Source organism: Colobus angolensis, unplaced genomic scaffold, assembly GCF_000951035.1.
Source record: "Colobus angolensis palliatus isolate OR3802 unplaced genomic scaffold, Cang.pa_1.0 Scaffold101, whole genome shotgun sequence".
NCBI lineage: Eukaryota > Metazoa > Chordata > Mammalia > Primates > Cercopithecidae > Colobus > Colobus angolensis.
Genome location: NW_012111031.1, coordinates 9439810 through 9459050, shown reverse-complemented (window position 1 = coordinate 9459050; position 19241 = coordinate 9439810). Strand labels below are relative to the sequence as shown.

The following is a 19241-nucleotide window of genomic DNA, read 5'->3' as shown; positions in this document are numbered from 1 at the left end:
CACGATGTGTGGTGGGCATTTTTAGAGATGCTAAATTGACTTAAGCACATTTTTTTTAGTTAGTAGAATTATTTGCTATTGAGTTACAGGTGTATTAGTGTTCAAGTCCAGCTTTTGAAAAGCTCTTTATTTCTTCACAGATATCATTCCTCAGAGGTTACCTTATACTAGTGTGGTAGAAAGAACATGTATTTTGGAGGCAGAAAGACTGAAATTCAAACCCTAACTCTACTCACAAACTGGATGACATTGGACAAGTTATATGACCTCTTGGAGCATCAATTCTCTTTTCTATAAAATGGAGATAATTATACCTAGCTCGCAAGCTTTTTGTGGATTAAATAAAATGTATACACAGTACCCCTCACAGTGCTTGAGATTTAATAGTTAGTAAATAAATGGCTGCTGTTACTATTATTACCAGACTGGTTTATAACTGTGAATAGGTCATCTTTCTAAAATTGTGCTGCTTAGGTTACTATACTTTTCCAAATTTTAGGTAAAATACTGAACTATTTTTCATAATACCTCAGCATAAACATTTACTTTTATATGTATTATATTAAAATAGGATATATGATTAGTGTGAGTTTCAAAAAATATATCAACATTTGGGGAAGATTTTTTTTTCACATGCTTAATTGATTCCTCGTTTTTCTTAAACTTAAGCAAAATGTGTCCGGTACACTGACAATTCTTGATTTACATATGCTGTTTTCTGTGCATCCTCCGGAAACAGATGTTCACCTAAGAACAGCAGACCCAGATAGACCACTCTGGAGTCACAGAAAAAAGAGCAAGGTGGGAAGTGACAGGAGTAAAGGTAGTAAACAGGAAGAGGAAAGTTCATCCCTATGGAGCCACTTTTTCTGGGTGTTCGCTATTCCAATGTCTCGTAACGGATTACTAGAATGCTACTGGTACATTCTATAAAATGATGAATTTACAAGGTGCTTTAGGAGCACAGAAAAGAGAGCACAAATAAGAGGCAAGTTCAGGACGGCTTCAAAGAGAAAGTGATATTTGACTGGGTCTTGAGATTATAAAGGAGGAAGACAGTCAAGAATACTGCAGGCAGTGAGACTAGTACGAGCAGAGAAAAAACAGCAAGTAGCATGTTGTTAAAACTGTGTGTGTGCGCGTGCACGTTTGGAGGTGGTGATAGAGGACTGGAGATTAAGACCAGGTCAGGATTGGACAAGGAATCATTTTTAATCCAAGCTATGAAGTTAACACTTTATCCATAAGATTCAACTAGCTTTAAAAAAGTGGTTCCAGTGGCATTATCTATATAAATTGTAAGGAACAAGAAGAGAGGTGAGGAGACCAGTTAAAAGACTAAAGTCTACTGCATCATCTTTTACCTGTTAGTACTTCTTACACAGCACCCCCACTTCCCACAGTAACACAAAGTAGAGGTGATCCTACAACAGAAGAAAAGGGACATTGCCCTTAACTTAGATTATCAGTGACTCAAAATGAAATTCAGCCTTTGTTTATGCCCAGTTAAATTTCATTTAAGACCTAGAATTGTAGATTTTGCCAACTTAAAAGGCTTTTTACTTTTAAAACAAGTATGTTCCAGATTTGCAACTTATTCTGTCAAAAATATTAGTTACTGGCCAGGCTCGGTCACTCATGCCTGTAATCTCAGAAATTTGGGAGGCCAAAGCAGGTGGATCACTTGAGCCTAAGAGTTCGAGACTAGTCTGGGCAACATAGTGAGACCTTGTTTCTACATAAGATAAATAAAATTAGCCAGGCATGGTGGTGCACGCCTGTGGTCCCAGCTTCTCGGGGCTGAAGTGGGAGGATCGCTTGAGCCTGGGACGTAGAGGCTGCAGTGAGCTGTGATTGCACAATTGCACTCTAGTCTGGGTGAGACAGTGCGACCCTACCTCACAAAAAGAAAATATGTGTGTGTGTGTGTATGTGTGACCTAGACTTGCAAAACTCAGATTCTGAAGCTAGATTCAATCTGATTCTCACAGTACATTCAAACTACTTAGAGCTCTTAGAAGACCCACACTATCATGAAGTGGCCACAATTTGGACAAGGGGACATGACACTAGGCCTAGAAAGCTGCTGCTGTGACCTAAAGGAGAAGAAATGAGCATCTCAAAATTATGTAGAACCCACAAAAAATCAGACTGTTTGCACTTGATTTTCTTCAATCCCCCAATATAATTGCAGTTTCCTCCCTTCCCTTAAATCACATGACCACTATAACTTTGGACAATTAATGATTAAAGTTTTATTTAACCAATCAATTTAGTCAAGTGTCATTTGATTTCCTTCAAATCCTAAACTAATTGCCAAAACTAGACTCAGTGATGCTGCCAAAGTTCTGAAGAAATTTTTGCCAAGTGAATTTTTGCCAAGTGAATTACTGAATAAAGCAATACTTACTTAATAAAGCAATACTTCAAAAGAGAGAAATTCTGTTCTTTGATTTCTTTTGTGATTCATTGAAATGGACTTCTTAGGCCTTAGGTCTTCTATTGTCAGATGTGTTCAACAATTTTCTACATATCTTCCTACTTTTCAAGAAAATGGGCAAAATTACCATTCTTTTCTGTTTCAAATTACAGTTTCACGAGACTTTCATTTCATCGTGAGTGAAATACCATGAGCAATTTTAAAAAGGCTCCGTATTTAAGTGCCACTTATGTAGTAGAAAACATCATCACCTTCTAATGAGAAAATCCATCAGAGAAACAAGAACAAAGAAAAAGTAGTTCAATTTCAAAACTCCATTCAACACCCATTTAAGGGCAATAAAAGTTCTGACCTCAGCACATCTCACTGACTCTTCCTGGAAGCCCCCATCCTCCTTTGATTCTTCTGTCATCTTCAGTTCTACATAGATGATAGACTCTCTATCTTGAAGACATCATGGAAACATGAAAGAAGGATGAACTTGGGGTCCAGCTCCAGAAGATTTTGGTTCCAATCTAGTCTTTGCCACAGAATAGCTCTGTGACCTAAGGCTAGTCAATTAACCATTCTGGCTCAATTTCCTCAGGCATAAAATAAAGGTAAAAATAGCCTACTTCCTCTGGTGTGTGTGTGTCTGTGTATGTATATTGTGTATATTAAAACACCTTGATAATTTCCAGTTACCCTCAGTTACCTATTTTTACCTTAAAATAAAGGTAAAAATAGCCTACTTCCTCTGGTGTGTGTGTGTCTGTGTATGTATATTGTGTATATTAAAACACCTTGATAATTTCCAGTTACCCTCAAGAGAAACATTTAAACTTATTAGTGCACAAAAGGAGTCTGCTCACACAAACTCACAAAAGAGGATGGAAGAAATGGATCCAAATGTATCAGTAATACAATTGATATAAATGAATTCAATCACCCAAAAGACAAAGAATGTTAAACTATGTATACTTATATATTGAATATTTTCTAAAATAATCCCACCTCGGCTGGGCACTGTGGCTCACGCCTGTAATCCCAGCACTTTGGGAGGCTAAGGCAGGCAGTTCACCTGAGATTAGGGGCTCGAGACCAGCCTGACCAACATGGTGAAAGCCCATCTTTACTAAAAACGACAAAAACTAACCAGATGTGGTGGTAGGCGCCTGTATTTCCAGCTACTTGGGAGGCTGAGGCAGGAGAATCTCTGAACCTGGGAGGTGGAGGTTGCAATAAACTGAGATGGTGCCATTGCACTCCAGCCTGGGTGACAGAGTGAAACTCCCTCTCAAAAAAAAAAAAAAAAAGTCCCACTTTGAAAGAGAATTTACAGAAAGCATATTTAAAACAGAAATTTACAGAAGGATTAAAAGAATAGAAAAAATATATATTAGGAATTAAAGACCAGGCATGGTGGCTCACGCCTGTAATCCCAGCACCTTGGGAGACCGAGGCGGTGGATCACCTGAAGTCAGGAGTTTGAGACCAGCCTGGCCAACATGGTGAAACCCCATCTCTCTACTAAAAATACAAAATTAGCCAGGCATGGTGGCACATGCCTGTAATCCCAGTTACTTGGGAGGCTGAGGCAGGAGAATTGCTTGAACTCGGGAGGTGGAGATTGCAGTGAGCTGAGACTGTGCCATTGCACTCCAGCCAGGGCAACAACAGCAAAATTGACTCAAAAAAAAAAAAAAAAAAGAAAAAGAAAAAAAAGGAATTTAAAAACCTAGTACAGTTAAATTAATATCAGACAAAATTTTGGCTTTAAGGGAAAAAAATTATTATATCAATGGAGAGAGCTTCTCCATATTAATAAAAAGGAAATTCTCCAGAAGAATACAAAAATTCTAAACATGTATGCATACAATAAAACATCTTTGAAACATATAAAACATAGTTATAAAATGGAAAGAAAAAAAAGGATAAATCCACCATTATGGTGAAAGATTCTAACATCTTTCAATAATTCATAGACCAAGCAAGCAAAGAATAAGTAAGTATATGGAATATTTAAGTAAACCAATTATTAACTCCTGCTTTAATGTACATTTATAGAACATTCTATTCAAGAATGCATGGAATGTCTATTAAAAACTGACTAAAGAAGGAAAGGTTCAATAAATTTTAAAGACTCCTATCAGAATCTGCATTTGCTCATCTCAATGAGATTAAATTAGAAATCAATGTCACCCATATCCATAAAAGAAATTATGCCAATTTTAAAATTTTTCATAAAGGGAAACCCAGGATCAGACAGTTTTACATGGAAGTTCAAACAAATATTTAATAAACGAGTAATTCCAGAATCCAAATGTACTTCTTTTTGTGTGTTGGTCAAGAAATACTTTTTAACTATAAATGTTAGCTATTCTACATTTTCTTAGAAAAGTTGTGAAGTGCCTGTAATCCCAGCACTTTGGGAGGCCGAGACGGGCGGATCACGAGGTCAGGAGATCGAGACCATCCTGGCTAACACGGTGAAACCCCGTCTCTACTAAAAATACAAAAACTAGCCAGGCGAGGTGGTGGGCGCCTGTAGTCCCAGCTACTCCGGAGGCTGAGGCAGGAGAATGGCGTAAACCCGGGAGGCGGAGTTTGCAGTGAGCTGAGATCCGGCCACTGCACTCCAGTCCGGGCGACAGAGCGAGACTCCGCCTCAAAAAAAAAAAAAAAAAAAAAAAAAAAAAAAAAAAAAAGTTGTGAAGTTTTGTCCATCATATTTAAATTGCTGTTACATTTGAAATTGATGTGAAGTATGGGTCTAATTTTCTAGTTTTTCATATCCTAATAATCTACAGTGCCATTTCTGCTCTGTATCAGATTTTCATATATAGTTTATCTGTTTCTAAGTTTCCTGTCTGCTGCATTGATTACTTACTACCACCATGCCAATATCTACTAACATAATTACCAGTTTTTAATGCTTGCAAGTAGCCAAACCTCTTCCACCCTTAACTCTACACCTTGCCAACTTATGCTTCTTTAAGAGCATCTGGACTATTTATAACACTTTATTCTTTCTTGTAAATTTTAAAAATATACTTAGAAAGTTCTGTAAAAATTCTTGTTGAGATTTTGATTGAAATTTCTTTATAACTGCAAATGAATTTGGTGAGAACTGACATATTTACAACACTGGTACAAAACATGGTATTTCAACATGTTTTTCCATAGAAAAGTTCAGTGTTGTGAATATGGTCATTTCAACATTAAACTAAAATATGTTCAACATTCATTTCTAGCTTCTTTAGGGTCTTTCAATAGAATTGCTATATTTTGTTCTTATTGGTCTTTTTACTTTATTTGCCTTATTCTTATACACTTTGTAATTTTACTGCTGCTAATTACATATACTTTCTATTTAATAGAGCAATGTATATTGAGCTTTATCCAGCAAACTTACTGAGCTCCCTTACTCATTTTAATTTTTGTTCCTACATTCTTATTGGTTTTTCTACAATAATTTCATTTATAAGTAACAAAATTTTTGTTCCTGCTTCTCCAGTCTTTATAATTATCATTTCTTTTTCTTGTGAGTTTGCTTTCTGAAAATTTTACCAATTCATCCCATCTAAGTAATAATAGTGGGTGTATTTGTCTTGCTGCTGTTTTTAAAAGAAATGTAACATTTTGCCATTGAGTTTCCTGTTGTTTCACATTTATTTTAGATATGCTTTATCAGGTTAAGGAAGTGTCTTTCTACTTTTAGTTTCCTGATAGCATTATATCAAATGCTTTTTATGTATTTATTGAGAAAGACTTTCATCTGTTAATATGGTGTTTACATAAGCTGTTGTTCTAATGCTGAACTTTGCTTTTCTGGTATGACCAACTTGGTCATACATTGTCTTTTTTACGGATTCCTGAATTCACATTGCTAATATTTTAGTTATTACTTTTGCATCTATGCCCATGAGCATAATCAGTCTGCAGAGTTTCTTTCTCATGTTCCCCTTGTCAGGTTTTGATATCAAGACTTTGCTAAAATATCAATGAGGTTCAGTAGCAAATAACAAACCACTCTAGCTATTTTAAGCAGAAAGAGAGTAAGATAGGCCAGGCGTGGTGGCTCACGCCTGTAATCCCAGCACTTTGGGAGGCCGAGACGGGAGGATCACAAGGTCAGGAGATCGAGGCCATCCTGGCTAACATGGTGAAACCCCGTCTCTACTAAAAATACAAAAAATTAGCCAGGTGCGGTGGTGGGCGCCTGTAGTCCCAGCTACACGGGAGGCTGAGGCAGGAGAATGGCGTGAACCCGGGAGGTGGAGCTTGCAGTGAGCCAAGATCATGCCACTGCACTCCAGCCTGGGCCACAGAGCCAGACTCCGTCTCAAAAAAAAAAAAAAAGAGAGTAAGATGTTTACAAATTTCTTAGATGAGCTGGTTGTCATAGCGGGTTCTAAGATGAAACTCCAGGATAGATTTCTAGAAGAATCCTGCTTAAGTGGCCCATCAAGTTCATTGTTATCTCTGCCACAGTCAGGAAACAAGATGTGATGGTTAATTTTATGTGTCAGTGTGGCTCAGCTGTGGTGCCCAGTTGTTTGGTCAAACACTAGTCTAGATATTGTTGTAAAGGTATTTTGTAGATGTGATTAATATCTATAATCAGTTGACTTTAAAGAACATTACCTGTAAAAATAATGTGGGCACATATTATCTAATCAGTTGAAAGTGTTAAGAGAAAAAATTGGGATTGTCTAGAGAATGGAGAATTCCACCTCACCATTTTATTTATTTCACTTTTTGCCTCAACATTTTAATGTAAATCCTGCCTGAGTTTCCAGGTTGCCAGCCTGTCCTACAGATTTCAGACCCAAGACTACATCACTTCCTATCTCAGTTTCCAGCCTGCTGGCCTGTCCTACAAATTTTGGACTTGCCAGTCCCCAAAATCACTCAAGCCAATTCTTTAACATATATATCTTCTATTTTTTCTGTTTCTTTGGAGATTCTTGACTGATATATGAGGGAATCAGGAAATCACTTCAGGATTACAGTAACTTATCTGTACTCTCTGCAATCTGGGAATTAGAAAGCTGCTAAGAGCTATGGGCTTTAACATGACTTTGCTTCTGCTAGACTCCAAAGAGTGAATGGTGCCTTCAGCACTGCTGCCACTAAAATTTGCATCGGGTTGGAAGTTAAAACATATTGAGATCCTTCAAAACAAGGATACCTGACAAAGGCTATATGGAAGAGCAGACGAGAATGAAATAGTACAGATGTCAAACAAGACAATCTACCAAGTCTGCCACATCAGCTTTACGTAATCAGGGGGCAATATTCCTTTTATATTTATTCTTTAAAAAGGTTTGCATAAGTGTCATGAGGACTTGAGATTATATAAAGAAGACATTCTCACTTTGTTGAGACAGGCTTGAGCTGTCTTCAATTTAAGTAATTAAAAAAATGTGGCTAAATTTTCATTTGTCTATAAACAGATGAAGATGATATATCAACAGTGAGAGTTCCAGGCAGTTATGTGGCAACAGCTATAGGCTTTTCTAATTGATGAGCCTGGGGGAGACCAGCATTAGACAGAAAGTAAAGGGAAGGTATGATGAGTGCCCCGAAAGACATGAGTTTGTTTCAGGAAATCTAGCCTGGGACAACTATCACACATTATATTTCACATACACACACAAGCACACACACATACACAAGCACATACATTTCCCAAAGTTACCATGAATTTATAATTGAGTATTATAATGTTTCATCCAATATTCCACCAGAAAAAAAAAAAATCAGAACAGGCAGAACTCCCAGACTGTCCAACTCATCAGGGCGCTAGATCTTATTTTTATCACAAAAGAGAAAGTCATATTTCTTATCAAAATGAAGTTATGTGGCAGGATAGTTGTATGAACTTGGATAAGCCACTTACCCTCTCTAATCCCCAGTTTCTTCCAATTAAAATGAGGATAAACTAAATCACAAAAATTAATTATGTTCAAGCCTGTGGCATTTTTCTTAGAGGGAACCTAATAAATGTGAACTGAATTAAACTAAATTAAGCTGGGGCTATTTCCAGCATATAGAGGTTCATAGAGTCATCCTAGCTGTTATGAGTGAGGTCCTTTGAGGCCTTATAGGTACAGGGTCACAAGAAAAGACTCCTTGCATTTCTATGGGACATGCTGCACACAGATCACTTCCAGCTGGATTCCTTCTGTACCAAGATAAGCAGGTCAGGTGTCTCATACACCTGCTGAATGTTTAGAAAATCGACTTCTAGGTACAGACTTCCTCAGAGCCTGGTCACCCAGCCAGCAAAACAGCCCTCCCCAGGGCATAGTGTAAAGCCTTCTTACCACCTCCTTCCAGGACCTAGCTCACATCTGGAGCACCCAGATCCAATGAGAGACTAGCCTATTGTCCAACATCTCCAAGACAGAGTCTTAGTAACAACATATAAACAACCAACCAAACAAAAACAAAGGAAACAACAGAATCCAAACGAAAGCACATAAGAAGTTGGGTTGCACAAAGAAAACAAACAAGCCTTTGGGATTTAGTCACCTTCTTGGCTATAAAGCCTATTTCTTAATTGGGCACCTTCTCCAATGTTGATCAGAGGCAACTAGCATCTCTTCTATCCCACCTATGCCAAGGGTGAGGTCAACACTCAACAAATAAGAAAGAAAAATGACGGTAAAAACGTGAGGTTAAAAACCCTAGGCAACTCTTGGCCAACTCCTGCTTTTGAAATTCTAAATTGCAAGCTGAACCATGTGGTTCCACATACCTTCCTGACTAGTGACATCTCTCTTGGGAAATGACTCACATGTGCGTTTGTCTTTCTGGGAATGGCTGAGTTTTCTAAAAGCTCACTGTCCTCACAAGCCTACATACTCTTTGTTGAAGGAAAACCTTGTGAAAAGCAGAACATTGAAGAGTCATTAGTAGGCATACACAAAAGCGTTCATACTTACCCACAGCCCTCTGAGCAGGCCTCCCTGTGGTTACGAAATTTTTTCTTTTGCTGCCATTTCCCAGCATGCTCTAGGATTATCAAGTAAAGCCAAATATTAAGAGGAAAATCTTGAAAATCCTTCAGTGCCTGGGGTGGAAACAAATCAGACAAGCTCTCCACTCTGGCACCAGCCAGCTGAGCCACAAATACTGACCTGTCCCATGCTGAGAAGACTCAATCACGAGTTTCTATTCATCAAGTTTCCAGAATACATTGCAGTCCCACAAATGGGGGAAATGAAGTATATAAAACAGTGGGAACATTTGCAGAAATAACAGTTAATATTTGTATCAGGCATTCATCGGTACATGGCAAAGTTGAGATGTTTTTCTCTGGGCATTTCTTTCTGCCTTCAAGGCCTTAGGTTGGACAGATTCTGAATTTCCTAATCATAGAAGCTATGCACCATGTTTTGACTTGCAACTCAACATAGCTTTTGTCAAAATATGTGCCAAATCCAGAAAACAGTTGACATTAAAAATGAGAAAAGGCTGAGCTGGAGACAAAAACATGAAAGCCTATTTTTCTTGGTCAAATGAATTTTATCACAGTGTGTTTTTAGTATCCTTTTAATATATTCTACTTGGTTGCTCAGATTGTGAAAATTACAAAATAAAAATTAAGTGGCTGTGTAATATCTGACTTGTCAGCTTTTCCATCTGGCACTTTTTTCTCTTGCAGCATTGATTCACTGTCTCAAGGAGGAGATGCATGAAATGTGGAAAACCACCTGTCTCGTTTAGTGGAATGAGAAGCGTAATGGGCTGGAAGGGAACCCACCTCTACAACATTATGCTTTCTGTCCTTAAGCAAATACCTGGGCCCTACCTGTGTTTAAGCTTTTACAGGAAATGTCATTCTCAGTAAAGAAAACAGAGTCTAAGATGGTTGCCTCTGAAGGAGAATCTCTGAGCATGGAGGGACATGTTAGCCAAATACCCAAGTCTGAATAACCTGAATAGCCCAAGTTTTTTTGTCAAGTAAAACTGGTGTTCATGGGAAAAGCTGCTAGTTTAGCTAGAACTCAGTTACATAGGTACTATTTTGTGTACTTCTGTATGTAACAGAAGTGCTTTATTTGTACTCCCCATAACATCACACACAATATTAAAAATACATGTAGTACTGAAGGATAAAGATTTAATAAATCATGTTGCTCCTTCATCAAGGTCATTCTTAAGTCCAATTCTTTTTATGTTTCTTTGTTTTCTGCCAGTCATGAAGATGAAGAATAAGATGTCTGCTAGTACAATTGCTGGTACTGCCATTTGTCCTAAGGTGTCAGCGGTTTTGCCTATCGTTGCTTCTGCACTATTACTGCAATGTCAACACAGTGAAAAGGGAAAATATGAGAATAGATTTGGCCTCCCCCTGTAAGAGTCTCAGGGAGCTCAAAGCGTCCATGAACAGTGCTTTGAGAACTGCTGTGTTAGTATATTAATATAAAGACATCATGGTAACACATCTGGCTTCAGTACAGCAGACACAGAAACAAGGAGAGAATGAAGGGGATCCATTGTTTGAAATACAAAGTTTCATCGCCGAACCTAATAATCAGACATCTGCTTCTGTAGTGCAGATACCTTGTGTTACTCCCTTGATGTTACCAAATTAGAGTACATTAGCTAATAAAACCATATTGGTATATGTATTTCTTTCCAAGCACTGCATAACAAATTACCATTTCTGTGGCTTAAAATAACAGAAATGTATTCACTCATAATTTTAGAGGCTAGAAGTCCAAAATCAAGGTGTCAGCAGGGCCATGTACCCTCTGAAGGCTCTAAGGAAGAATGCTCAATGCCTCTTTCTCGTTCCTTGGTGTTCCTTGGCTTGTAGCTGCATTGCTCTAATCTGTGTGCCTCATCGACACATGGTGCTCTTCTCTTTGTGTGTCTATCTGTGCATCCTCTCCTCTTCTTCCAATGACTCCGGTCATTGGACTTGGGGCTCCTGTATCTTACAGGCCGAAAAGTCTCTCTTTCCACATAAGATCACATTCACAGGTACCAGTGTCAGGACTTGAACATATCTTTTTTGGGCATACAAAATGAAGGACGGAAATTGTTGTTCATTATTATTATGTAGTATCGTAGGTTTAATCGTGTCCCTTTAACTCACTACACTAAATAGTCATAATGAACTAACAGCAACTCCTGCTCCTCATTTTCTTTAGATCTTCAGAGAGTTAGAAATAGTGAGCAAGAAACGTTATTTTTAAAAACAGCTTAATTGGGGTATAATTGATATGTAATAAACTGTACATATTTATAGTGTACAACTTGATAAATTTTAACATATATATCCCCATGAAACCGTCACCACAATCAAGGTAGTAAACATATCCATCAGCCTCAAAAGTTTCCATGCGTCCCTCTGCAATCCTTTTTTCCTGCTCCTCTTTACCCCACCCCATGTCCACAGGCAATGTTGATCTACTTTCTGTCACTATGTTAAGTTTGCATTATATAGAGTTTTCTATAATGGAATCATAGAGTATGTACTCTTTTTTTTTTGGCTTCTTTCCCTAAGCATAATTATTTCATAATTCATTTATGTTGTAACACATGTATCAATCATTCCTTCCTTTTAATTACTAAGTGGTATTCTATTGCATGGCTATACCACATTTGTTTATCCATTCACCTGCTCGTGGAAATTTGCTTTTTTTCTAAATTTGTATTACAAATGAAGCTAAGCAAGAATTTTTAAATCTTCCAAAAGCTAAAACTTTACTTCAACAATATGTCATACGTTTTCTTTGTTTATGAACTAACAGAGCCCTTGCTGCTGTAAGTCAAACTTAGCTCTTGTGCTTTCCAAGAAGGTGGATTCCTCTGGTATAAACTGTGAAAAGCCTTTTGGAGAGAGAGGTGAACGATAAATCAGGAGCCAAACAAAATGATAATTTTCTACTCCATAATCCCACTCTTAGGACTTTTGCCTAAAAGATTAGTTTTTTAAAGCAAAGGTAAACTGGTGAAGATATTTCTATAGACCTCTCTAGAATAGTAAAACATTGGAAGCAACCTAAATATATGAGGAAATATTTTTAAAACATGAGAAAGTGCTTTAGAGAAAACATTTAGTTCTAAAACGCATAATATGAAATTATATCTAGACCATGATTGTAACCATATAAAATTCAGATGTGTGTGTGGATAATGGAACTAAAAACTATTAGTATGTTACAGTAATGGAATTGTGAATGGTATTTCTCTTTCTTTATTTTTGTCATAAAATATACGTAATAACAAACATCAGCAGGAAACAGTTGACTGACCTAAAATGACTAAACCCATAGGCTTCTTGATGGTGTGCAAACCTGTATGTGTTCATTTGACCCATTCCCTATCACCAATGAAATAAATTAGGATATTGTCAGAGTTCCAGTCTAATTTGCCCTATATATATTGCTACACTTTGGACAGAACTTGGAGGATGGTATTAGAAAGTCTTCTGTACTCTGGGAATCTTCTTCAACCTGAAAGTTTCATATATATATGAAAATGAGGGAAACTATCAAGTGTTGGGGAGCGTGTGTGTCATCCAGAGCTTTCACACACTGATGGTGGGAGTTTGGTTTGGCACAACCACTTGGGAACTCTTCGGCATTATCTAATAAAGCAGGGTATATTGCATACACTGTGATCATAAATCCCCTTTCTAGGTGTACACCCAACAGAAATGCAGATGTATGTTCAGCAAAGGTATGTAGTAGAATGTTGACAGCAGCATTATCTATAATAGCTCCAAACTGGAAACTGCCCAAATGCTCATCAACATAGAATAGATAAATTGCAATGGAGACACACAATGGAACACTATGTAGCAATTCAAATGAACAGTCTACAATTACATGTGTTCATATGATTGAACAGCATAAATATTGAGAGAAATAAGCCAGATGCAAGGAAGTATGTAGTGTATAATTCCACTTACTTTAGTACAAAGACAGGCAAAATAAATCTATGCTTTTAGGGATCAGGATAATGATTGTTCTTGGAGGAAGAAGGGCAGAGACTTACTGAAAGTAGCATAAAAAGACTTCGGGTGTACTTATAATGGACTATTTATTGATCTAAGTTCTGGTTATATAAATGTGTTTGGTTTGTGGAAATTCATCAAGCTATACATTTATGTTTAGTTTCCTGCAATGTATGTTATACTCCAATAAAAGTTTTTTTTTTTATAAGGTCTATAAGTATTATCAAATGCTTTAAGAATGTTACCAGGAAATTTCTTTTTTTATGTAGATATGAAAAGAGGGATAGCTGACAGCACAGTGTTGTGAATTTACAATGAACTAGAAAATCAGGATTATATAACAGGGTACATCTGGGGAACTTTGTGGCCAGCCAGGAATAGTTATTGCTAGTTACAGAGCTGAAAGCTCTCAATAAATTTTGTTTTCTCCATTGCACACTGCCTGATGATTGGCAAAGAATAAAATATAGAATCAAGAAGGCCAGAATGCCCTCTGCAAGAACAAAATGTACTGCCAATATGGCACCCAGCATGACCTCCATCCACAGTTGTATGGAGCTTATGAAAGGTCCAAGCTGCTATATGACCTGGAGAGCTAGCATGCATCTCATTGCCAGGATCACAGTTAGAAAAAGTAAACAGAAAACATATTTCTACCAAAATCCATAAGAGAAGAAAGGAAAACTGTTCTCCAAACAAAAGAGGAAGAAGGAGAGGGCATCATCTCTCATCTTGTTAAAGATAAGCTCCAGGAAGCAAAGGAGAATTCTCTACCCAACTGAATAAGGACATATTTCCCAAGAACCACTGGGTTGCCAGGATTTCTATTAAGAATTCCAAGCATTCTCATATTATTTTTCAGTGTTACATTTCTACTAATTGTATAAGGCCTATAGAAAGCTTCTTGAACCATGTTTTCCCATCTTCAATATGACTTTGCAATTGAAAGGCAGGACATAGCAAAACTGGACACTAAGTGAATGCCAGCAAGGGAAAATGGTTAAATATTTCATGGTATGTCATGGAGTGCCATAGAATCATTAAAAAGATAATAAATTAACTTCTAGAATCAAGATTAGTTTCTCTAAATGCCATTTCTCACTAAGGAACCAACCAGTCCACTTTAGAGAAATGACTCAATCTACATCTAGTGTAGAAAGTGTCCTGGGTAAGTTGAGGATATTCTATTTACCAGAAATCAAAGAAGTCATCATAAAGTACTGGGATCTTGTTAAAAGAAGACCAAAGCAGCAATTCTGTGGAGTGCTCACTGGCCAAGAATGAGATCATCTGAGTATCAAACGTAATAAAATTCCATAATCTAAAACACATTTAATATATAAAAATATCTGAGTACAACAATGTTACTGATCACCATTGGAGGTTGCTAAAGCACCATTTCATTATTCAGAAAATTGACAACCAAAAAAAAAATCAACCTTTATTATGCCTCTCCTATACAAACTGTTATTCAGGATTACCAATGATTGACAAGAGAGAGTTCTTCATAGAATTCCAGCCAATAAAGGCTGGAAAGATTAATAGATTAAGAAAATTATCATTTTACAACTCTGAGTGAAATAATGAATGTAGGTAATGTTCATTACTTAATGCTAAAACTGTTAAGTCAGGGTTGATGAGGAAGTTTATAGTGGAAAGATAAAGCTGACCACACCTGACCGCACTGACCAATTTCAGCATCACTTAAAGTGGGCTGGCCAATGTTGTATTTCTCCTATTCCACACCTCTGTGATGCAACAGAGTACACAGCACCAACTATTAAGTATTCTAACCAAATGAATTGAGCCAGAAATCTAGTCAATCCTCCATATTCAACCAAGTATGTAAAGGAAGCACAGGGTAGGTGTTAAGTGACACCACAAGAATGAGATAAGACAAATCTAGAAGGTGGGAAATTCTACAAGGAAAATAACCTTGTTTCTTCAACAAATAGAAGCATTAACAGAGAAGGGGAAGGGAAAATCATTGTAAATTTTAGAGACATATCAGGCAAATGCAATGTTTGGCATTTGAATCCTCATTCAAACAAACCAACTGTAAAAAGATGTTTTTGAGGCAATCAGGGATATTTGAACATGAACTGGGTATTGGGTGATTTTAAATAACTATTATAAATTTTGTTATAGGTGATATTAGTATAATTGGTTACGTTCTTAAAAATACCTATCTGTTAGTGATGAATACTTAAGTGTTTACCGGATATAAACAACATAAAGTCTGGGATTTGCCTTAAAATATTGAATAATAAGAAGTAAAGGATACACAATAGTAGTATGAATCCATTTTCGTAAATAGTGACCTGGTTTTGTAAAATACACATGTACATTTATTTTTAGGTAGATGTTTAGACATACACATACATGAATGTTTACATATGATTTTATGAGCACTGAGAATTATTTGGAAGAGCACATGCTACGCTGTAAATATAGACTAGCTGGGGGTAGAGGATGATATGGATAGGGAAAGGTTAAGTAAGGGCAAATTTTTAAAAAGATTTCATTTTTAAAAGGTAGGATGATGTGCCCCAATATATGAATTTATATAAAATAATCAAAATATCTGTATTTCTACATATATAAAGAAGATTGCTTTTAATCTTTAAAAAATTGCAAAATCTGTCCACATTTCTGAAACAGAAACAGTGCTGGTTTCCTGGCACTGAAGCCTGGTAACTGCAGTACATTTCTGCTGGTGTGCCCATAAGCAGAGTGATAACATACTAGAAGCTCTCAGGTAGCAGCGAGCGGTGAGCTGAAGTGAAGCAAATAGAATTGGGTGTGTGGTAGGGTCTTTGGGACGGGGGCTGACTGGAAATCGATACTTCAAAAATGCACTGCAACACTCACCACAGCGGTGTGTTAGCATGGATAGCAAGGAAACAAAATGAAACGTCAGCTGAGTATACCACAGAGATTGAATGTCTTTCTCAGAGCCCAAGTAGCAGGCAGAATGCTCACCAGCATGAGGCAACCATGGGACAGAAGAAAAGCACTAACCCAGGAGTCAGAGGAGGTTTAGGTCATACCTTGGCTCAACCACACACCAACTGCATGACCTTGAGAAAGAAACTTGACCTCCTGGCCTCCACATGAAAAATGAGAATAAAAATAACATCTCAGCTGTCATGATCATCACATGTACTTTACAAAGAGGTAAACTAAGAAGCACTATACATGTAAAAGTGTCAGAAAGGTTGCTGCCTGCCCCCATGCGCACGTGTGCACAGACACCACCACACACATCTCACTGTTCATATATATATTAGCACATAGAAATATACACCATTCACATATAGAAATGCTATATATGCATGAGTTTGACAGCAAAACAACCCTCCTCCCAGCTTGTAGATGGGAAAATCAAAGCTTAAAGAACTTAAAAAGCTAATGGTTACATAGAATTCAGTTATAATAATGTTGGAATTTAGCAGAGGTATATGTGTTTAAAAATAGTCTCATTCAAGGTCAGGCATGGTGGCTCATGCCTGTAATCTCAGCACTTTGGGAGGCCAAGATGGGAGGATCACTTGAGACAAGGAGTTCAAGACCAGCCTGTGCAACATAGTGAGACCTCATCTCCAAAAAAATTTTTAAAAATTAGCGAGGCCTGGTGGCATGAGCCTGCAGTCCTAGCTACTAAAGGGGCTGAGGCAGGAAGATCTCTTGGGTTCAGGAGCTGGAGGTTACAGTGATCCATGATTGTACCACTGCACTCTATCCTGGGTGACAAAGCAAGACCCTGTCTCAGAATTAACAAAACCAGTCTCATTCATGGCTGCTAAATATGATTTCTGATTTATGGAAAGTTCTGACCTGGAAAAATTACAAAGCCAGTTGCTATGGACTGAATCTTATACATGAAATTCATATGCTGAAGCCCTACTCTTCCAGGTGATGATATTTGGAGGTGTGGCCTTTGGGAGGTAATCAGGATTGGATGAGGTCATGAAGCTGGGGCTCTCATGCTGGGATTAGTGCCCTTATTAGAAAAGACACCAATGAACTCATTCTTTCTCTCCTCACTATGTGAGCAACTAACTAAAAGGCAGCTGTCTGTAAGACAGGAAAAGAGTCCTTAACCCAAAGTGAACACTGCTGGACCTTGATCTTAGACTTTGCACCCTTCAGAACTCTGAGAAAATAAAGGTCTGTAGTTTAAGCCACTCAGTCTATGAAATTTTGTGACAGCAGACCAAGCTGGCTCAGGTACTGGGGTCAAGAGCCTCTACTTCATGTTCTTACAATATCCTGAACTTCCTGTATCATAACATGCATCATTTTATTGTTAGCATTGTTAGTTCTACTTCCTAGCTACATGCCCTGGGGCAAATTACTTAAAATTTCCCTCTGCCTCTGTTTTCTTTTCCAGACAATGGGGGTAATAATGGAATCTTTCTCCTAGGACCTTCCTGCATCTGTGTAATGATTATCTTATCCTAATAATTAGGCAATTGAATACCTGACTTCACCGAGAACAGTATCTGGCAAAATAGAAAATACTTAATAGGGATGACAAGATGATGTTCTTGTTGTTTTTGCTGTTGTCTATTTGACCAACTTATAAACTTCATAAGGGCCCAGAGACCTCTATTATCTTGCTAACAATTGTTATCCTATGAACAAACTAGCATGGCACGTAAATAAATATTTGCTAAATAAACAACTAGGTGATAAGAAAGGAGAAAATGATTCAGTGAGATGGCAAACATTTTCAGGAAGTACATACTGTACCTATAAATAGAAACAAAAGCTATTTTCTTAGATATTTTAACCAGTAATTTATAAGTTGCAATTTAATTGATTCAACACACAGCCAAGAAGATGAGGAAAGAATGGTATAGTATAATATTCTTTGAACAGTTTTCCTGTGCATAGTAAAATACCCACGGAAGAATTGTCGGGGGTGTGCTCCATTCTAAAGCTCATTAAAGCTGCTTGAACAACCATTGCACAGGGTTTGCTTTTTCATTTAATTTTAATAAAATATTTTACTGGAGGAAACTTTGGGGTGTAATAGCAATGAAGTGTGTCTACTGCTTTAGGTGACATTTCATTTCATTTGTGGACACCTGTGGAGATGAATAGATTAATCTCAATGCCTGGGAATTTGGGTTGCTGGTTGTCCGAAAATGAAATGTCATGTACAGAAACTTATTTTTTATTGTTTAATTTCCAACTGTCTGCTAAGCAAATCAGAATGACAAAGACAACAGCTATTTCAAGATAAGGCACCACATGCATTATAGAAAATGTATCTCATTTGGAAGTTTAGTCCTGTTCTTGATGAAAGACCAATGAAAATGTGAAATTTAAAATATTCCCCATTGCTTCCCGAGCACGGGTGATAATGAGTCTTTAATTTTGTTTTGACTGAAATCGTAAAGCAAAGCCATGGATATATTGTACAGTTGTGCCTCACACTCCACATAAACAATCCACATCTCTAGGCAAACCTTTTATAGCCTAAATAAGTCTGGGAGACAATGAGAGCAGTAAGTAAGTTAGATTTAAACATGAGATCGTGATCTGTAGCTGGAGGAAGCCAGAGCAGACAGAAAGCCTGTTCATTCTATTACCAGAACCACAACTGTTTTTCAACCTTATCATATATCTCAAAACATCAGAGCATAATTCCCACCTTGGACTAAATCATCTGAAGAGATTTGGCAATGTTGCCCCGTTCCTCTGAAGGATAAAGAAGTTTCCCAATTCTATGAGTTGTCTTCCCAAAATGAGAAGGGAAAAAATTCTTTTCTGGTCTATTCTCAGTAGCCTCCAGGGCTACTTACAAGATAAAGCTTCTCAGAGATTTAGATC

The 19241-nt window shown here is 37.4% G+C and overlaps 1 long non-coding RNA gene across 1 annotated transcript in view; it reads right to left on the bottom strand.

The window, feature by feature from the left end:
* Positions 1–2408: 2408 nt before the first annotated feature.
* Positions 2409–19241, bottom strand: part of LOC105510537 — a 17873-nt gene continuing 1040 nt past the window's right edge. Inside the window, exons 2-3 of the long non-coding RNA XR_001001574.1 lie at positions 2793–2880; positions 2409–2541 (exon numbers count right to left, since the gene is read on the bottom strand). This is a non-coding gene — a long non-coding RNA (uncharacterized LOC105510537). The remainder of the gene's footprint in view (positions 2542–2792; positions 2881–19241) is intronic.